This window comes from Oryctolagus cuniculus, chromosome 7 (genome assembly GCF_051225735.1).
Source record: "Oryctolagus cuniculus isolate XC-2025 breed Fujian yellow rabbit chromosome 7, ASM5122573v1, whole genome shotgun sequence".
Classification (NCBI taxonomy): Eukaryota; Metazoa; Chordata; class Mammalia; order Lagomorpha; family Leporidae; genus Oryctolagus; species Oryctolagus cuniculus.
The window spans coordinates 79708713-79727991 of NC_142873.1; the positions used below are offsets into that span (position 1 = coordinate 79708713).

The following is a 19279-nucleotide window of genomic DNA, read 5'->3' on the forward strand; positions in this document are numbered from 1 at the left end:
CCGTCCCCCACAAACACCCCTCATGTGCACTCTTCCCAGTGAGCGGGAAGCAGCCCCGGCTCTGAGGTGGGAACGGTGCAGTCCACACCCCTGCTCAGCCTGGGAGTGATGGGGGTGGAGCTTCACCACTGCCCACCTCCTCTCACTGCAGTCTGCGAGCACCAGCACGCTGGAAACAGCCCTCCAAGCCACTCTGAACAGCTCAGGAGGCAGCGGCTGCCTCCCCTCCCTCCTTTCCCCTCCTCCTCCTCCCTCCCTCCTCCCTCCCCTTCCTCCTCCTCCTCCCTCCCTTCCTTCTTTCTCTCCTGTGCTCTTCTTTCCAAGCATTCTACTCCCATTTCCTCCTCCCCGTCTTTGCTTATTCCGTCCCTGCCTGCCTCCACCAGCAGTTCACTACGTAAAATAGAAGCCTGAGCCGTGCTGGGCCCAGGGGGTGCCCTGGACAGCATACTCTCGCCCGTGGAGGAATAGGAGAGGGAGGCAGGTTGGCATCACTGAAATAAAGGCAGAGTGTCCCAGCTTTGGATCCTGGCCCAGCCGCTTCCTAGGGGGAGATCTTGGGTGAGTCCCTGCATCCCTCTGAACTGAGTGTCTTTCCACAGGTGTATGACGGGGGTCAGAACTGTGAAAGGACTGTATAAGGATTCAGATCTCTACAGCAGGCGCCCACGCAGCAGTAGACATTGTCATCTGGATGATTTGGATGACTGTTCACAATGGTTTCTGTACGCTCCCTGAAGAAAACACCCAGCAATGAGCTGTGTTACTTGGCTTTCTGATGGAATCAGGCCACTGGGAGACCAGTGAAACAGTATTTTAGAAATTGGCAAAAGCCAAAGGGAGGTTCAACTACGAGACCATTTGGATGGGTCTTGGCTCACAGCACCACTGAAGATCCACCCATTCATTCCATGGGATCCCAGGGACTAAAGCGGGGCTGAAATAGGCAATGGGTGGGCCTCTCCGAGTGCTGTCTGTCATTCTCCTGTGGGCTCATGGGTGCTGGGCACATGGCTCAGGGTTCCAGGATGCTTTGTTAGCAGAATCCAAATACCATGACCTAAGGGGCCCTCAAAACTCTTCCCTGCCCTGAAGTGCAGTGCATCTCGTACTGGGTTTCTTTTTTTGGACAGGCAGAGTGGACAGTGAGAGAGAGAGACAGAGAGAAAGGTCTTCCTTTTGCCGTTGGTTCACCCTCCAATGGCTGCCGTGGCCGGCGCGCTGCAGCCGGTGCACCGCGCTGATCCGAAGCCAGGAGCCAGGTGCTTCTCCTGGTCTCCCATGGGGTGCAGGGCCCAAGGACTTGGGCCATCCTCCACTGCACTCCCTGGCCACAGCAGAGAGCTGGACAGGAGGAGGAGCGACCGGGACAGAATCCGGTGCCCTGACTGGGACTAGAACCCGGGGTGCCAGTGCCACAGGTGGAGGATTAGCCTAGCGAGCCACGGCGCCAGCCTCGTACTGGGTTTCAAAGCTAAAATACTTAAGTGCTCACAGAACTGTGCTTTCAGAAATGTCGAAGCAGGAAACTTCCAGGCACTTTTCAAGCACTTTGACATTTTGATGCCCCCAGGCCCCAGGCTATCTCCACACATGCACCTGTGTTCTGCATGTTTCCCAGCCTCCTCTGCCATCAAGGAGTTCATCTCTATACCCCACTGCTCTCAGCTGACTGTCAATAGCACTAAGAAGCAACCCAGCAAACAAATCCCATGGAGAAAGTCACTGATAACAAGAATAACAGCACTAATAAGAACTCTACAGGTGTGCTTTCTCTCATTCGGGTCTCAGTCTGCATAGTAGACTTTCCTCCTCTTCAGGCTGTTACACAGATGAGAAAATGAGGCTCAAACAGATAACTGATTTGTGCAGGTTGCGTGTCTAGTATAGGATCTGAAGGAGCTTTGTCTCTCTGTCCTGTGTCTAGAACAGGAGCTGAACAGGGAAACCAGGATCTGAACTCGGGATTGTCTGTGCATGTTTCCAGAATATTCACTACATATTGTGTCACATCAAGGCTGCATGGGGGCAGTGTGGATACCTGACTGGCAATCAGCAAAGTTGCTAAGGGAAGAGGCAACTGATAGGACAGAGGCAAGCTTAAATGCAGGCCACTGCAGACTCTGTAACCAGCCTCCAGATCCTGTGGCCCAGAGGACAACTGTATCCCTCTGGGTAAATTTTCTCCATCTCCATGTTGAAGCCAAAGGTCAATGTCATGGCTGCCAGATGGCATAACAGGAGTGGAAACTCTTCCAAGTGGGATGTTGGTGAGATGGGATAGACATTGTCATCTGGATGTTTTGGATAACTGTTCACAATGGTTTCTGTACGCTCCCAGAAGAAAACACCCAGCAATGAGCTGTGTTACCTGGCTTTCTGTTGGAATCAGGCCACTGGTGAGCCACCTGTTCCTCAAGGGAGTAGAAGGCAGGAGAGTAAGGGCCACGGGGCCCATATGGCAGTGAGGAGGGCTCCCATTGCTATATTAGGTGTTTTTCCTCCATGCAGCACACTTGGAAATGCCTGGAGACATTTGTGTTAAAACTGGGGTTTGGATACTAATGGCATGTGGTGGGTAGAGGCCTGGGTTGCTGCAACATTCCCCATAGGGCATAGGGCAGTCCCCTACCAAAAGAATTATCCAGTCCCAAATGTCAGTAGTGTTGAGGTTCATAGAAACCAAACCATGTGGATCTTCCATTGCTTATCAAGACGTTGGTGAAATATTTCACCCAATATGAGACTGGAAAGAAGTAGGTTCAAGAGATGAGCAAGCAGCCTCCTCTGTGTGGATAAATGAGGCTGTGTGCATCCTTTTGATGGAATCCTCAAATTCTACTTTCAAGTCTGGTTCACCTGCGTCATGCACTTTCAAGCAATAGATGTCTACCTTTTGGTTTTTCTTTCAGAGGCAGAGAGACAGATGGGAATTCACTGTGTTCACTCCCCAAATGCCCACAACCAGGAATGCAACCAGGGACCCAGGAAAACCATCCAGATCCTCCACATGGGCAGAAAGAACCCCGTCACTTGGGCTCTCGTTTCTTCCTCCTGAGTCCGAAGTAGCAGGACACCAGAACCAGGAGCCGGAACTGGGGATTGAACCCAGGTACTCTGAGGTGGGACATGGGTGTCTTAGCCAAATCTCCCCACCCCGCACCCTCTCCCCCCAAGCCATACGACGACCCTGACCTCTGTGCTTTTCGGGTTACTTCACAGGGAAGACCACCAGCATGCTGAAAGACTAGTGAATAGCAACAAGGAAATAAAATAGGCCGTGTAACTTCCTGGGATTCAGCAGCACTCCTTACATTTATGTCTTTGTCACACATTTTTCTCATTATACTTGCAGAAGGCTTTATACATCCTATCTGCACGGCTGTGTTCAAGACATTCGCCCTACCTGGACTTCTCCTGTTATTCTTGTGCACTCAGCCCATCTCCATCGGTTCACTTTTGAAATTGGAATCTCGTTTGCCTGTTGAGCTCTGCCTCACCTCCTGCAGCTGGCAACTGCCCCTTCTGAACTCCTCACTGAAGCTATCTGTGAACAAGCCTTTGTCTTTGCCTCCCTGATTTCTTCCCCAGCTTCCAAAGCTGAGACTCGGCGGATGCCTGAACAGCAGAGTAAACGCTCCCTCAATATGAGCCAAATAGGAGCCCCAGCTGTGTGCTCGCCATGGAGACCTGTGCCCAGGCCCTGGCCTCTGCCAGGTATTTCCATGGTACCACGTATGTCTGATGAAGCCACTTCCCTTGGATTCCTTAGGAAAACATCCCAGGCATGTATGATCAAGGTCACCACCCTGGGCAGAGGAGGGTCCAACTGAAGTTACATTTCTACCCTCAAGCACCACGAAGTTGAAGTGCAAATAGGGCGTGGCTCAGAAATAAGAGGAGATTGTGGTGCGAATGCCAGCAGTTTAGAGCATGGGGCCCCTTGCCCTTCATGCAGCCAAAGGGCACTGCCCACGCTCTATGGGACCGTTGTTAAGGGCCGGAGGGTGTCAAAGCAAAGTTCACATTTCCATGGAAGGCCCAGGGCCACAGGCGAGGTCAGGCGTGTCTGTGGGGCCTTTGTCTGCTGGCTCTTTGTTGAAACCCACATGTGGCCCCATTTTGTTCCCGAGAGCTCTGCGTGTGTTTCTGGGTGGACGGGGACGCTGCGCAGCTGGGCCCTGAGTCATGGTTCCGGCCTTCGCCGAGCTCGGCTGAGGAGCTGCTTCAGGCAGGCTTGCGTTCTGTTCTCAGTTTCCAATTTGGCAAAGAAAATTGCATGTTCATCTCATCAAGGCCCGGGAGAGCGCAGGGCGTTGCCCCCAAATGCCTCTCCCTTCCCACATGTGTAAGTCACGAAGGGAAAGTCCTGACTCTGTTCTCTGATACCAATTCCCAGCTCAGGTCAATGCCAACCTGGTGCCTGGCACATAGGTGTTATTTTGCAACTTTTAATTACATATGACTCCAACCAAGTTCAAAGAATATACGAGAAGATTGAAAGCACCTAAAAAGGCCCTTATCATTCAGCTTCCACAGTATTGTGAACTGTATTGTTCTATGCACACCCCCACTCACTTCCTCTACGCTACCTGCATTATTTTGAAGCAAATTCCACACATTTAATGTCCTCTGTAAACAGTTCTGTACAAATCTCTAAAAGATGACTCCTGTTTTCTAAACATGAGACATCGTTAGTACATCTTAATATCATCAAACACTATGCTGGTGTTCAAAATTTTAACTAGTCTGATAGAGGTTATCATTAAGTATTTTTTCTTATTTGGTCCAGGACCCAAATAAGGCCCACCTATTGTGCTGGTTGCTATGTCTCATCATGTTTCTTTTCATCTGTATAGATTTCTTTTCTCTCTCTCTCCCTTGCTCTCTCTCTCTCCCTTGCTCTCTCTCTCTTTTCCCTTAATGAAATCAGGTTGTTGGCTGTGTAGAATTTTTCCATCTGGAATTTTTTGACTAAGTCCCTGTGGTGTTATTTTACATGTTCCTTTATTATCCACTATTTTTTCCCTGTAAATTGATAGTTGGATTGTGGCCATGATAAACTTCAAGTTTGATTTAGCTTCTTTTGGTAAGATTGCTTCATGGTGGTGATGTGCTAGTTCGTCTGGGAGTGTATCATACTTGGTTTCTCTCTGTCATAGTGGCAGTCACTGGTGATCAATTCCTAGATGTATTAACTCACTGAAAGTGTAAAACAGTGATAGCAATGCTCTAAATCTACTTCTACTTCCAAAAAGAGGAGAGAAGCTCCTTATCTACTATTTGCTCATTCAGTGCAATAGTTCATAGAGCAAAGGCAGGAAAAATGCCTCATTTTTCTCCTTCTTAATAATGCTCCCCCCCGACATGATTCACCAGCTTCTTTCAAAAGTGACCAATCACTAACCTTTAGAATCATCATGAATTTCCTGATTTGAACATATCTGGTGAATTTTGATCTGTTGTGGCCACTGTCATTACTGATGCTCGGATGGCCTCACCCTCAGCCAGTATCAGTCTCTTAAAGTGGGCCCTTTAATCACTCAGTGCAACGTAGTAGCTGTTGATGACTTTTTTGCTGTCCAGTATGACAAGATGTTCCAGGCACATCTTGTACATTTCCTGCTCTAAATGTGGACTCAAACATTTCTCCAAGGAGCTCTAGTCCTTTTCAGTGGGAAATGGGATTACTGGAACTCACTCCGGGCACTAGGAGTGCTCCATGCTAGCTGGGTAGCTGGTCGTTTCTGGGACATTTTAGTAGACAGAGCTGGGAATTGCATTTATTTGTAAAGATAAAACACACCATGAGTTCATATTGGTTTTTCCAATTCAAATTCAGCATTACAGGGATTTTCATTAATAGCTTCAATCCCATCTACTGTCTCTCAGAACTGAGAATTCTGGTTTGCAAAGACACCGGGCACAGTAGTTGATCACATAATTCTGCACTAGGTACATACTTTCCTCCCCTTTGTTTTTTGCTTATTATAGCCTCCGTAGTAGTTTAGGGAGCTATGACGTCTTCCTTTTTAGAGTGTGTCTGTACTGTGGGTTTTCTCACTCAGTCCCTTCATGGCAAATATTCAAGTTCTTTCACCTCGCTGGCAAAAATAATAACAGCCTTGTGCTTTATTTTCCCCCAACAATATGGGTTTGGGTTAGAACCATGAAAAATGGAATTCCTGGATACAGAGTAGTTTGGTGGTGATGTTCTGTCGTTTTGGTTAACAATCTCAAGCTTAAAGAAAAGCTGCCACTGTAGTACATAGAACTTTTTTGGGGGGTGGGCACCATGCGAGAGTAAGTTGCAGACCTAATGTCTCAATCCAGTGGATACTTCGGTGTGTATTTCCTAAGAACAATGGCATTCCCCCCACATAACCACAACACAACTCTCAGAATCAGGCAGTTAACATCGATACAATCCTACCTCCTAATCCCTGGACTCCATTCAGCCTTCACCCATGATGTCACATGTTGTGTGTTGGTGTGACACCTCTGTCGTCTCGGACATTTTAAAGCAGTTCTCTCTCCTTGACGTCCGTGACTGTGAGATGTTTGATGGTCCTGAGTCAGTTATCTTGCTGCACGTTCCTCAATGTGGGCTCAGAGAAGTTGGTTGTTTTTTTTTTTTTTTTTAAAAGAGGCCAGCGCCGCGGCTCACTAGGCTAATCGTCCGCCTTGCGGTGCCGGCACACAGAGTTCTAGTCCCGGTCAGGGCTCCAGATTCTGTCCCGGTTGCCCCTCTTCCAGGCCAGCTCTCTGCTGTGGCCAGGGAGTGCAGTGGAGGATGGCCCAAGTGCTTGGGCCCTGCACCCCATGGGAGACCAGGAGAAGCACCTGGCTCCTGCCATCGGATCAGCGCGGTGCGCCGGCTATGGCAGCCATTGGAGGGTGAACCAACGGCAAAAGGAAGACCTTCCTCTCTGTCTCTCTCTCTCACTGTCCACTCTGCCTGTCCAAAAAAAGAAAGAAAGAGAAAGAAATTATATGATTCACCTTGATCATGTTCTTTTAAAATTACTCTCAGGATCTTGGCCAGGAGGGTGGAACAGGATGAAGGGAGAGAAATATCTCCAGGAGAAAGGGGCCCATCCCCTCCGAAATGTGCTTATCTCACTGTGCACAAAGGGTCGGGGCCTTTTGCACGGAGGGTGCTGGGGGGGGGGGGGCGGGGAAGGAAGCTGATTCCCCAGGAAGCCCTGTCAGATAAGGAATCGGTGCCGCTGTGAACTCCCCTGCTTCTGTGTTTTTCTATTGACCCTCCTTAGCTTCCTCCTTGGTTCCAGTAACATGACTTGGGGCGAAAAATATTCCCAGCCGTGCTTCAGCTCAACTAGGGGAAAGGAAGTTGCAGGAGCTGTGGCTACTGTGAGGACAGAGTCAGGCGCTCCTCTTGCTCCTGGCACAGGCCTCCATGCACACCCTTGCTAGGGCACCTGCCTGCATTGAATGCATTGTTGCTCATTTCCCTGGCACTGTGGGTGCCCTCTGAGTGGGAGCCACCCACTACTAGGAAGAGGAATGCCTTCGCTCTAATGCACTATTATGAAGAGGAATGCCTTCGCACTAATGTGGCTCTCAGCTGCCTACCCTACCCATTGGGAGGGCTTCAAGCTGGGAAAGGGCACACACAGGTCAGGGAGGGGAAGAAAGGGGAAGGAGGAAGTGTGTGTAAGGAGGACCCAGGGAGGCGTGCCTCTGCTCGGTGAGCCGCTCAGCTCACATTCATCAGCCAGAGTAATTTCACTGCAACTGGACTGGAAGAGAGAAGGAAGAGAAAGGAGAGCAGGCAGGTGAGGGGTGTGTGATGGATTTCCCTTTCAGGCCCCGGATGCAGGGGGGCCTGTTGAGCCGGTGCTCTGAGGAGCCCCTGCAGCCCGAATCCAGCCAGGCCCAGCCTTGTGCCTCTACAGCCTGAACCTGCCTGACAGTTTGAGAATTCCATGAGGCAAAGAGTAATTTATTTCACCCGAGATAGAAGGCAACGTTTCGCTACAAGGGAGTCAGGGTGGAGCTGGATCACACAGTCTTAGTTCAGTCCAGCTGTTTGTGCTGCTTGCCAAAGATTCCGCAGACACTGTTCTCTGGAAAGGTGGTGGTGGGCAGGAGGGTCGGTCCCTGTGTGTGCTTCACTGAGGCCCAAGTAGAGGAATCCTTTTGTTGCTTGGCAGGATCTCTAATCCACTCATCAGGGAGCAATCAAGGTGCACCTTCAAACAACAGCTCTGAGATAACCCCAAGACTTGGGAGTTGATGTTTGTTTAGGGAACTCTGTGTGCCTTCCAGATACTTCATAGCCCGCTCTTTTGAAAGGGTACAGCTTGAGGATCCCCACTAGTTAGACAGCCTTGATTATCTCCCTCCTTGCTTGCTTTTTTTTAAAAAACCCTCTAATAATTGGTATTGGACTATGGTTGGAGCTCTGTTTAAAAAAAAGAGGGTTTGGGGGGCAGGTTTTGTTTATGTGTCTTTTTATGACTGAGGACACTCAGCACAATGGAGCATCTATATAGAAAATACGTTGCATTAAAGCACTTGCAACTTAAATGCCATTCTCGCCTTGTAGTGAGCTCTTTGAAAGCCGATCTCTTTGGGGGCGCTGTGGGGTTTCTGAGGAAGCAAGTGGCCTTTCGGGGGGGGGAATGCTCTCCCCCTTCCAGCGTGCCCCACCCTGTCCCACAAGTGCACATTTTCAAGCCCCACGCTCTAGCTGGACTGTGCTGTTTCCTGCCACAAGTAATCAGATATGTTGGCGGAGGACATCTCAAAGCCGAGCCGTGCTGCAGTGAGGAGGGTGGGATTTCTCCCCTTGCATGCGACCCAAGGGCATGGTTTCCTCAAAACCAAGGGTTAGATTTTGGTCTCTCGCGTGCCCAGCCTGCTATTATGAATGCACCCGCAGTCTCTGACCTTGGACAGGTTACCATCCCGAGCGGAGCAGAGGCAGCCAGCCAAATAATTTATATGTGTGGTAATTGCAGTAAATTTTTACTAGCGTTGTCAGTACATTTGACACATTTATTGCGTTTACTGAGCCCAGTGCCTGGGAACACAAAGTCAAAATACTAAAATTTGTCCAATTTGTGCCAGATATTGTAATGGCACCTGATTGCTGTTTTATCATCTCAGAAAGCAAGAAAAAAAACACTGCTAATTGAAATATAAGTGCACCCTGATTTTTTCAGAGAGGTTAAAAGTGCAAAATGTTTCTTAGAATGAATGAGATGCAACGGTCCTTCTAAATTCACCCCAGGAGACAGGTAGAGAAGCAATATTTATCAGTTGATCCTGAGTCAGGAGCCCCAAGAGGCAAGGCAGGTGGACTTCACAGAGGAGGAGACGTCTGCACAGGTCTTCAAAAAGGAATCAGGATTAGCAGGTGACGGCCAACCTTCCAGGCTGACACAATGACGTGTGCAAAGGCAAAGAAGAGTGAGAATCTTATTTGGGGCTTCTCAATTAATATTCACAACAACAGAATGTAGGTGTTATTATTACTCCTCTTTTACAGAGGGTTCGGAAACAGGACAGGCTTGCGAAGTTGCCCAAGGCCTCTCAGGTGACAATCCAGAAATATTAGTTATTGCTCTTATTTCAGTTTAGTCACGTGAGCCATGGTCTTGGATCTGTGCTGTCCAATATGGTAGCCTCTAGCACATGTGGCTGGTAAAATTGAGATGCACTAGAAGAGTAAAATACACAGTGGATTTGAAAGCTGTGCTGCCAAAGAAAGGATTTAAAAGTTTCACTAGGGAGCAGATGTTTACGTAGCTGTTAAGATACTTGTGTCCCCCACTGGAGCATCTGGGGTCGAGTCTCAGCTCTGGTTCCTGACTTAAGTCAGTGCAAACCCTGGGAGGCAGCAGCGTTGGCTCAAATAATTGGAACCCTGCCACCCACATGGGAGACCTGGATTGTGCTCCCAGCTCTTGGCTCCAACCGCAGCCCTGCCCCGGCTGTTCTAGGTTTTTGGGACGTAAACCAGTAAGTGGGAGCCCTCTCTGCCTGCTGTCTTAACCTCTGCCTCTTCAGTAAATAATTTTTTAAAAATCTCACTAATAAATTTGCTGTTAATTGCTGTGTCTGTTAAAACAACTAGACTTTGGACATATTCAGTGGAAGTGTAGATGGTGTGGGGGAAGTTAAAGGAGCCTGGCAGCCGCACATGCATCTGAGCATGCACTCTCCGAACCCCGCCGCTGGATTCAGTGCCTGCAGTGCCACATGCTGGTGTCTTGCTGTCACTCAGCCTTGAAGGTTAAAGAACTTGTTGCAGGCTCCTCAGCGGAACAGGGCTTTGAACCTATGCAGCTGAACTCAAGAGCCTACCCTTGAGTTCCAGGAACGTGAGTGACTGCAAGCGTGACCTTGAGCATGAGAGGGATCAGGCCAGCTCGTTAGGGGTTACCCCAGCCGGGAACACAGACGTGTGCATTCTCAGAAGACCTTGCAGGACTGAGTGGAATGCTCAGGATTTCTGGCACCAGTGGCAAGGCCTCGAGGCTCCTGTGAGAGCTGGGTGCCTTCCGCTGTATGGTCCAGGGCTACCAGGTTTGGTCCTGCTCTGTGAGCTTCTCCCTGCAGCCTAAGTCCTGAGCCCGTGTCAGAGCCCCTGCACACCCAGGCCCTGACTGCTGTCCAACATCCTTGTCTGGCCCTGCCCCACCTGCCACCCAGCCACGCCCAACCTGGCTCTCATTACACCCAGGGTACTTAGGTACCTCTAGGCCTTCGTTCTGTTTTCCCTTTCTTGTCTTGGACACAAGGCCAACTCACCCTTGAAGACTAAGTTCACAGTTGACCTTTGGGGACTGGAGCTGTGGCTCAGTGGGTTAACGCCCTGGCCTGAAGCACCGGCATCCCATATGGGCACTAGTTCGAGACCCGGCTGCTCCACTTCCAATCCAGCTCTCTGCTATGGCCTGGGAAAGCAGTAGAAGATGGCCCAAGTCTTTGGGCCCCTGCACCGGGATGGGAGATCCGAAAGAAGCTCCTGGCTCCTAGATTCGGATTGGCTCAGCTCCAGCCATTGCAGCCATCTGGGGAGTGAACCATCGGATGGAGGACCTCTCTCTCTCCTCTCTCTGTGTAACTCTGACTTTCAAATAAATAAATAAATCTTAAAAATAAAATAAAATGAAATGAAACAACAACAAAAAAACAAAGTTGACTTCTGAAGCCCTCTCTGTTGCTTGCCCCTCTGTTCCCTGTTGCTGTTCCTTGTTTCTGGATCTCTGACTCCTGCTTCACACCAGGCTCCATGTAGGCAGTCGCGCACCCCGCTTCTCCTAGTGTGCCCCAGCAATGCCTCGGGCATGTCTGCATGCATTGGATGCTCAGTGTCTGCTCCAGGACTGAATGGGGTCGAATGGCTTTGAACCGATTGAAGGAGAATAGTGACAGCGCCTTCAAACTGAGTTCTCCTTGCAAACCCTCAGGGAGGGTGGTTGTTCCTACTCACTGCCTGTCTGTAATATACAGGATTAAAAGAGGAAGCAGTAGCAATTTTTTTTTTGCTTTTGGTTTTTACCAAGATCATTCTGAAATGACAGCTATAGAAGAAACCCCTGCGAAAGAAAAACCGTGATAACTCAGCAGCACGACCCAGCGCCGAGGCAGGCTCCAGGAAAAGGAAGGTGGGTGTGGCTCATGGCTCTGAGTCCATGAAACTCACTGGGGTGCTCTGAGGTCTTAGGGTCTGAGGCACAATCCAAGCCCACCCTTGTGACACCTGACAACGTTACACTTGGCTTCCTCATTTGCTTCTCACAGCAGCCCCATAGAGTGCAGCACATTTCAAAATGCATTTATATATTTATTTTATTTGCAAGGCAGAGAGTGATCTCCCATCTGCTGGTTCACTTCCCTTCATGCGTGCAATAGCCAGAGCTGGGCCTCGTTGAAGCCAGGAGCCAAGAACTCAATCTGGCTTTCCCAAGTGTGGACAGCTACCATCTGCCGCCTCCTGGGATGCACAGTAGCAGAAGCTGGAATGGAGAGTGGAGCCAGGACTCAAAGCCAGGCACTCTGATATAGTGTGTAGCATCTTAACCTCTGTGCCAAAGAGCTGTCCCATTATGTATGGAATTTTAAAAATATTTTCATTGGATTGAATGTTTTATCTCATGGGTTAGCAACTTGTGACACCTGCCATTTTTATAGGGCTTGCTAGTTTCCTTTCGCACCTGCTGCTTAGGGCTATGGTGCTCCGGATCAAGCCCTGAGAGTCACCACCCATCCCCATCTCTGTAGCCAGATGCTGGCAGCCACGACTGGGTGCTGGGGCTGGGGATCTATGAGATGGCAGTAGGGCCTGGAGGACACGCCGCAGGCCTGAAAAGGAGCTGGTTAGGACTCCTCCCTGTTCAGAGACTCCCTTCCCACCCTGCTTCAGACCCCAAGCTACCCAGAGGCCGTGTGCATGTGGTGTGTTTGGAGGAGCTGGAGTCCCACGTTCTGTTGTCCTAACCCTGCCCCACCAGGCTCTCGCTGTAAGAAGGAAAGGTCTGATCCCTCAGACACAGTCGTTCCACTCTAGGAGTCTGTCTCATCCCCCGAAATCTTGTTTTGCACAAAATCCTCAATTGTTTTACTGCCATGTGCAGCAAAGCTCCAGCACCTTGAAGTCAGCCAGGGCAATAGGCAATCGGTTTTCTTCCCAACTGCATGTTTGTAGCCTAAATTTTTGAGTGTGTACAATTTCGGGGTGGAAATCTGCCTTCTGGTGAAGAAAAACAGGGCATTTTTCCAGGCAGTGAGCATGTGGAGAGCTGTGCAGTGGAGTGACGGGCTGATAGTTCACCTCTTTAGGGGGTTCTCCTCTCTTTCTTCCTGCCATCTCCCCCTCTCCTGAGACATTGGGGATGGCTCCCTCCTCCTGAAGGCAAGGCCCCATCTCATTGGATTGAATGTTTTATCTCATGGGTTAGCAATGACCAATCAGAGTAAGTGGGTGGGTAGCCCTATTTACTGGAAATGAGAAATAATGAGGACCTTTTGTGTTTCCAGGGGTGAAAGGCCTACCATCCCCACGGTAGTGCTGGGAGGTGGGGCCTTTATGGAAAGTGATTAAGTCAGCAAGGCTCTACCCTTCCCAAAAGATTTGGGCCTTGACAGGGTGTTGGAGAGAATTAACTTCAGGCCCATTTTGCTCTTCCATTTTTCTGCTCTGGGCAGTAGCAAGGTACCATGTCAGAAGTGGAGACCAGGGTCTCACCAGGCGCCACTTTGGGGGAGGATGGTTTGAAACAAAGCAAAATGAAAGTTTAAGCTTCAAGGCCAAGTTTGCCCATAGTCATTCCGCATTTCATAACTATCTCCTGGCACATACTCCTGCCATGCACTAGGCTAGGTCCTGAAGAATAATATGATAACAAAAGCAATAAAGTCTTTTCTCTCTGGTATGGAGGTAGTAAAACACACTAATGATAGAATAATAACTTAAATAAATAACTGACTTTGCACTGAGGACTATTTATCCACTTGCAGCCTAATTGGCAGCTAAGAGACAAGAAGACGAGCTTCTCTGTATGAAAGGAAAGAGTTAAGCCTCACACAGGTCCTGCTGAGGCCGTCCCAGGGGAAAAGAGGGGCTCATTCATCCTCCGTAAGCGAGGGGTTGCTTCTTCCTCCACTGCCACCTCAGAGACTGCGCGCTGCCTCCGGCATCCCGCCTGGCCCGGAAGGTCACTGCAGGCTCCGGTGGTACAGACACGGGATTGTTCAGGCTCTGGCTGCGGGGAACCGACTGGGGACCAAGCTGGCCCACAAACTCAGGTTTTTCCGTTTTATTTCAAGGGAAGCCAACTCCAGGGCTTGAAAAACAGGCTTAAGAGCAACAGTGAGAGGGACGCCAAGGGAGCCAAAGTCAATGGCATCAGCGAGCCACACCACCTTCAGAATAATTTCCCCATCTTCGAGACAACTGCACAGCGGTTCCAGAGTGATCAGAACAAGGCCAATTGCAGTGTCTTTGGCTAGTCAGGTTGTGGCTTGAAATGATAAAAGGAATTTTCTGAGGCTCCTCCATTGAGTCTATTTTGAACAATGGTATTTTGACTTCTTCTTATAGTTCTTGGCCTTACTATGAATTAATTTCTATTAATTATTATTTCTATTAAGTCATTATTAACTTTTCTATTAATCATTTAAATACCTACTCATTCTGGTTCACTCCCACTAGGTTATAATCTATCCATGCTTCTTTCCATTCAACCAACATTGATTCAGTGCCTACTAAAAGGCATATGTGCTACACCTGAAGAGGGAAACTTGATTCAGACAGAAAAGGAGGAGAGTAAAGGAGTTTTCTCTGTGGTAGAGACAATGCTTTGGATTCGCCGAGCCTCATGCCATTCATCTCTTCCCAAGCTTACATTTCCCAGACACCCCTGGGAGTCCTTAACAGTGTAGGGCCACACGACTGCATTCTAGCCAATAGCACAGAATAGGAAAGGTGTGCAAGAGCACTTCACAAGCTCTGTGGAACAACGGGATTGAAATATAAGTTTATTTTGGTGCACACAATTTTGGAACACATACATGCATGTATAAGGCCTTCAAAAAGTTCATGGAAACGTATGTTATGAAAAAGCCATAATGGACATGGAATCTGTTGTGCAACTGGCCATGTTCTCACTTTCCCTTCTGCAGTAGTCTCTGAATCCAAGATGACAATATAAGACGAAAGGATCCCTGAGCCACCACTTGCAGGATCACAGAAGGACTGGGGTATGTTTGTTATCACCTAGCCTCACTCCTCCTAACTAAAATACACTTCCTAAAAGCAGGGACAGCTCAGTGTAAAGCTGAAGGAAAAGATGAAATTATCTGGACTAAGTAAAATAAGGTGACCACTTTCAATTCTCTCACTCTAGCTAGGGAAAAAAAAAACCCTATGAGTATAAAAAGCAAATATCCAGCTTACCAAGAAGATATCTTGATCAAATATCAAAATCTTGAATGAGCCCCTGAATTCTAGTTGGACAATTGGATGTGATGGTTTCATTCACCATGGTAGAAATTGTAGGAATTTCCTAAAAAATTCTGATGTACACTGTAGAAAGGTTTAAGCAAGATTCACGGAGCTGGTGGATTAGTTGCTTATGAAAATGGATCTTCCAGTTCTTGACTCTCTGGAGTTTACAACGTAGTGTGGTAGAACAGAGGAGAACAAAGAGAGAATGTCAAGTTCATTTCAGTCCTAAGGCTTTGGACTTAGAATTGTTCCCCTTCCAGGAAGATGCTTCTGACTAAACGTTAAAGTGTGTCTCGTTTGCAATGTTGCTTCCTTGGGGAACCCTTTACTGACAGCTTGATATAAAACAGTCACCCAGCTACTCCCTACTGAATCCTCCCCTTGCACTCCTCTGTGTAGTACTTCTCGCCATCTGATGCTTTCTTGGTCTTATTGCTGACCGTCTCCCTTTACTGGAAAGGCAGAAAGAGCACTTCGTACACGATTGTCTCCAGCATGTTGACCTGTGGCTCACACATATCAGGGGCTCCATCAGTGTTTATTGAGTAAATGAATTACAGGAGGCTGAACAGGAGAGAAGCAGCAAATATTTTGCTTTGAAACAGATTTGCAAATACAATGAATGGCCAAGTCTGGGATGTGTCTCAAAGGAGAACTAAGAGGTGGCTGTGTTCTTCACTCTACATTAAAGGCAAAACATTGTCAATAGGGATCAATATCTTGACACTTTTTAAAAAAATATTTATTTGAGAGGGAGAGAGAGAGAGAGAGATACAGTCAGAGCTGCCATCCACTGTTCACTCCCTAAATACCTGCCGCAATCTGGGCTGGGCCAGGCCAAAGCCAAGACCCAGAAACTCAATCCGGGTCTTTCTTACTGGTGACTGGAATCCAACTGCTTGAGCCGTCACCTGCTGTCTCCCAGGGTCTGCGTTAGCAGGAAGCTGGAACTGGAAGCAGAGCTGGGCCTCAAACTCAGGCACCCCAGGAGGAATGCAGGCATCCTAAGCAGCCTCTTCACAGCTGCCCCAAACGCCCACTCCTGAAAACAGCTCGGATCTAGGGAATTTGTATACGTCCAACTCCTTTGCTGCAATATGTTTCAGATTCTTTGGTGTGCCTTAGATTCAATTTTTTCCTATAGAACCCAGACACCCTTGTGTGTCTTTCTCAAAAGGGATATGAATTCTCGGGCTTTGGCCTGCTCTTTCAGACCTAGCTTCTCTGTCCCTGAGACGTGGGCATTTCAGATCTGAGTTACCAAGAAATCATAAGAATGTGTGGGAGGTCTATTCCGTGACCTGATATTGTCTTCATGCAATCAACTAAAATCTCAGTTTGAGCATGGTGTCTGAAATGAGTCTAAAGACTAAAGGGATGTGGTTGCAATCATGAAACCAGATGCGATAGCCAGAAAATAGGTCAGGAGGAAAAGAGACAAACAAAAACCACATGAAACTGAGCCTTCCAAGGACAGACCTTGCTGGTCACAAATCAAGGAGGACTCAGGGGAACTGAGGGACCCACATAATAATAGGTCAGTGACAATCCCAGCTAACATTAATTGAGAGCTTAGTAGATGCACACATTGGCTCATCGAATTCTTCACCACACGGGGAGGGGGAAGGTATTAGTAATTTCTAGTTATGGGTCAGGAGACAGAGGTTGATTATCAGACAGGTTTTTCTGATTATAAAGTTCAAGATGCTGCCCACTGTCTCTCCAGCCTTAGCATTCAAACTTCCACTGTGATGTGCGAGAAATGGCAACACTACTAGAGCCCTCATCTGCCCATCCCCCCAAAAAACTCCAGGGAGAAGAAAATGTGTAGTTGTGGTTGTGTTTGTGCCTTTTTAAAAAAATATATAATAAAAAAAGACCCAAATGCTTATCTGGGGCACTGACATGTGGTGTAGTGAAAAGAGTAGGGCATGTCTGTGTCTGGCCTTCTCTCTGCACTGTTCATTTATATGACCCTGGGTCCCTTGCTCTCCTCTGACCTGGCTTGCTGGTCTACAACACAGGATTAACCCCTGCCCACAGTCATGAGAAAGCTCTATGAAATGCCAACAAGGCAGGGGTGGGGTAGGGCCACCTAAACAGTTTCCATACATTCTGACCTCCAGGACTTTTTTTTCTTGGTCACAGAAGACAGAAATCCACAACATAATCAATATGATCAGAAATGGAATCTCCTCTGTGCCGCAGGGAACCTGACTCATCACTCGGTGACCTATCTCATGCTTTTCCTCCTCTGGAGGGGTCCGAAGGGGTCGATCTGGTATCCACATGGAGGTGGCAGCATGAGGCGGCTTGGAAGAGCATTGGGCACATCATGGGAGCAGCTGGTCGAGTGTGGCCACCTCTAGGACACCAAGAGAACTGAGCTGATGCTGTAGCCATCCACTTAAATTCCTTCGGCATTTTTACTACCTGCTGTGTGAATTACAAAGCCTCACGACAATATTTCTTCCTGCTTTCCAGGTAGGAAACTTGGCTCCACTCCGCATGTCTTCGACGAGATGGAAAGGAGTTTCTTGGCCCAGCTGCCTGCCGGTGGGAGGCAGAGAGAGAGAGAGAGAGAGATCAGGGAGAGCCCAGGCACTGGCCTGGGGGGCTGGAGGGCAGGAGACCACGGTTACCAGGGATCCGGAGCAAACTCGGGCTTGAGGAGGCTCCGTGGTTGAAGGAAGAGATCCCCGAGAAGGTTCAAAATGACCTCCTTCCTTCCACAAATGTCAGCTACAAAACGTGTGAAGCAAACAGTCCTCAGCACAGAGCGTCAGGGTCACTTTCTGTCGCAAGAAGGCGGCTCTGACAGGCAGAACGTAGTGCCTGGACATCACGAAAGCACGCAGTTCGGAGCTGCACGCGCTACTCTGCAATAGCATGGGCCAGTTGGGCTTAGGCTTAAAATCCTCTCTGTGCCACCCCGTGGCTCTGGGGAAGTCACTTAACTCTTCGCGCCTCGGCTTCTGCCCAGGACAAGCGTCCCAGTCATGATTGTGAAAACCAAGATTGGACAAGTGAAGCCTGTGGCACAGTCTCTGATGCTCGGTGAGGACTGAGGAAGTGGCGGACAACCACGAGTGCCGCACAGATCTTAAAGCAGGGATTGCGCCTCGCTTGGAATCCTCGGCGCTTGCCAGCACGCACACACAAGGTACAGGAAGAATTGTCTGTTGGGGCAGGCTTTGGCACAGTGGTCAAGACAAAGCTTGAGATACCTGCATCCCGCACACGAGAGCCTGGTTTGAGTCCTGGTTACTCCACTTCGGATACGGCTTACCAGGAATGCACCTGGGAAAGCAGTGGAAGATGGCTCAAGTGTTTGGGTCTCTGCCATCCACGTAGCAGATGGAGTACCTGGCTCCTGCCTTCAGTCTGGTCCAGCTTTGGCTAATGCAGGCATTTGGGGAGTGAACCAGTGAATGAAGAGCCCTTTCTTTCTTTCTTTCTTTCTTTCTTTCTTTCTTTCTTTCTTTCTTTCTTTCTCCAACTTGCCCAACTCTTCAAATAAATAAAAGTAAATAATAAAAATACTTTTGGAAAAAATAGTTATTTGTTGACAGTTTGAAAGTTGTTGAAGGAGTAAATAAATAAATAGGGAGCAAGCTAAGGGTCTCAGATGGGATAGATAGTCAAAATGCCAAGAACTAGAAAATGCAGACAGGGGGCAGCACGGTGGCGTAGCAGGTAAAGCTGCCGCCTGCATCCCATATGGGCGACAGTTCAAGTCCTAGCTGCTCCACTTCTGATCCAGCTCTTTGCTATGACCTGGGAAAGCAGTAGAAGATGGCCCAAGTCCTTGGGCCCCTGTGCCTGTGTGGGAGACCCAGAAGAAGCTCCTAGCTTTGGATTGGTGCAGCTCCAGCCGTTGCAGCCAATTTGGGAGTGAACCAGTGGGTGGAAGACTTCTCTTTCTTTCTGCCTCTCTTTCCTACTCTGTGTAACTCTGCCTTTCAAATAAATAAATATATCTTAAAAAAAAGAAGAAGAAGAAGAAGAAAATACAGACAGGAAGTAGGAACAGAAAAGTCATGACAACGAAGGCTGGGGAGGGGCCTCTGGAGGGGCTGGAGGGTGTGGATGAGCAGGGAATGAAGACAGACACAGCAGTCCCCTCCCAGACTGGCTCCTCCACTCTCCTAACCACGTCCTGCGCACTTCCACAGCCATGAATGCTACGACAAACACAACCACCGAGCGGAACACGCTCTTCAGTTATTGGATGGGTGTCCATTACAAAAGCCGAGGCCGAAAAGACAGACACTTGGGACAATAGTCCAAGGCATG

General features: G+C 48.7%; 1 long non-coding RNA gene across 2 annotated transcripts; it reads left to right on the forward strand.

Moving 5' to 3' along the window:
* Nucleotides 1-147: 147 nt before the first annotated feature.
* On the forward strand, nucleotides 148-18523 carry LOC103350124 (uncharacterized). 2 transcript variants are annotated; one of them, XR_007923993.3, is made up of 3 exons: nucleotides 148-561; nucleotides 2913-3112; nucleotides 17468-18523. It is a non-coding gene; the product is annotated as an uncharacterized LOC103350124 (long non-coding RNA). The 2 variants fall into 2 exon arrangements; XR_016237188.1 differs by lacking the exon at nucleotides 17468-18523 and adding an exon at nucleotides 3223-3366.
* The last annotated feature ends 756 nt before the right edge of the window (nucleotides 18524-19279 follow it).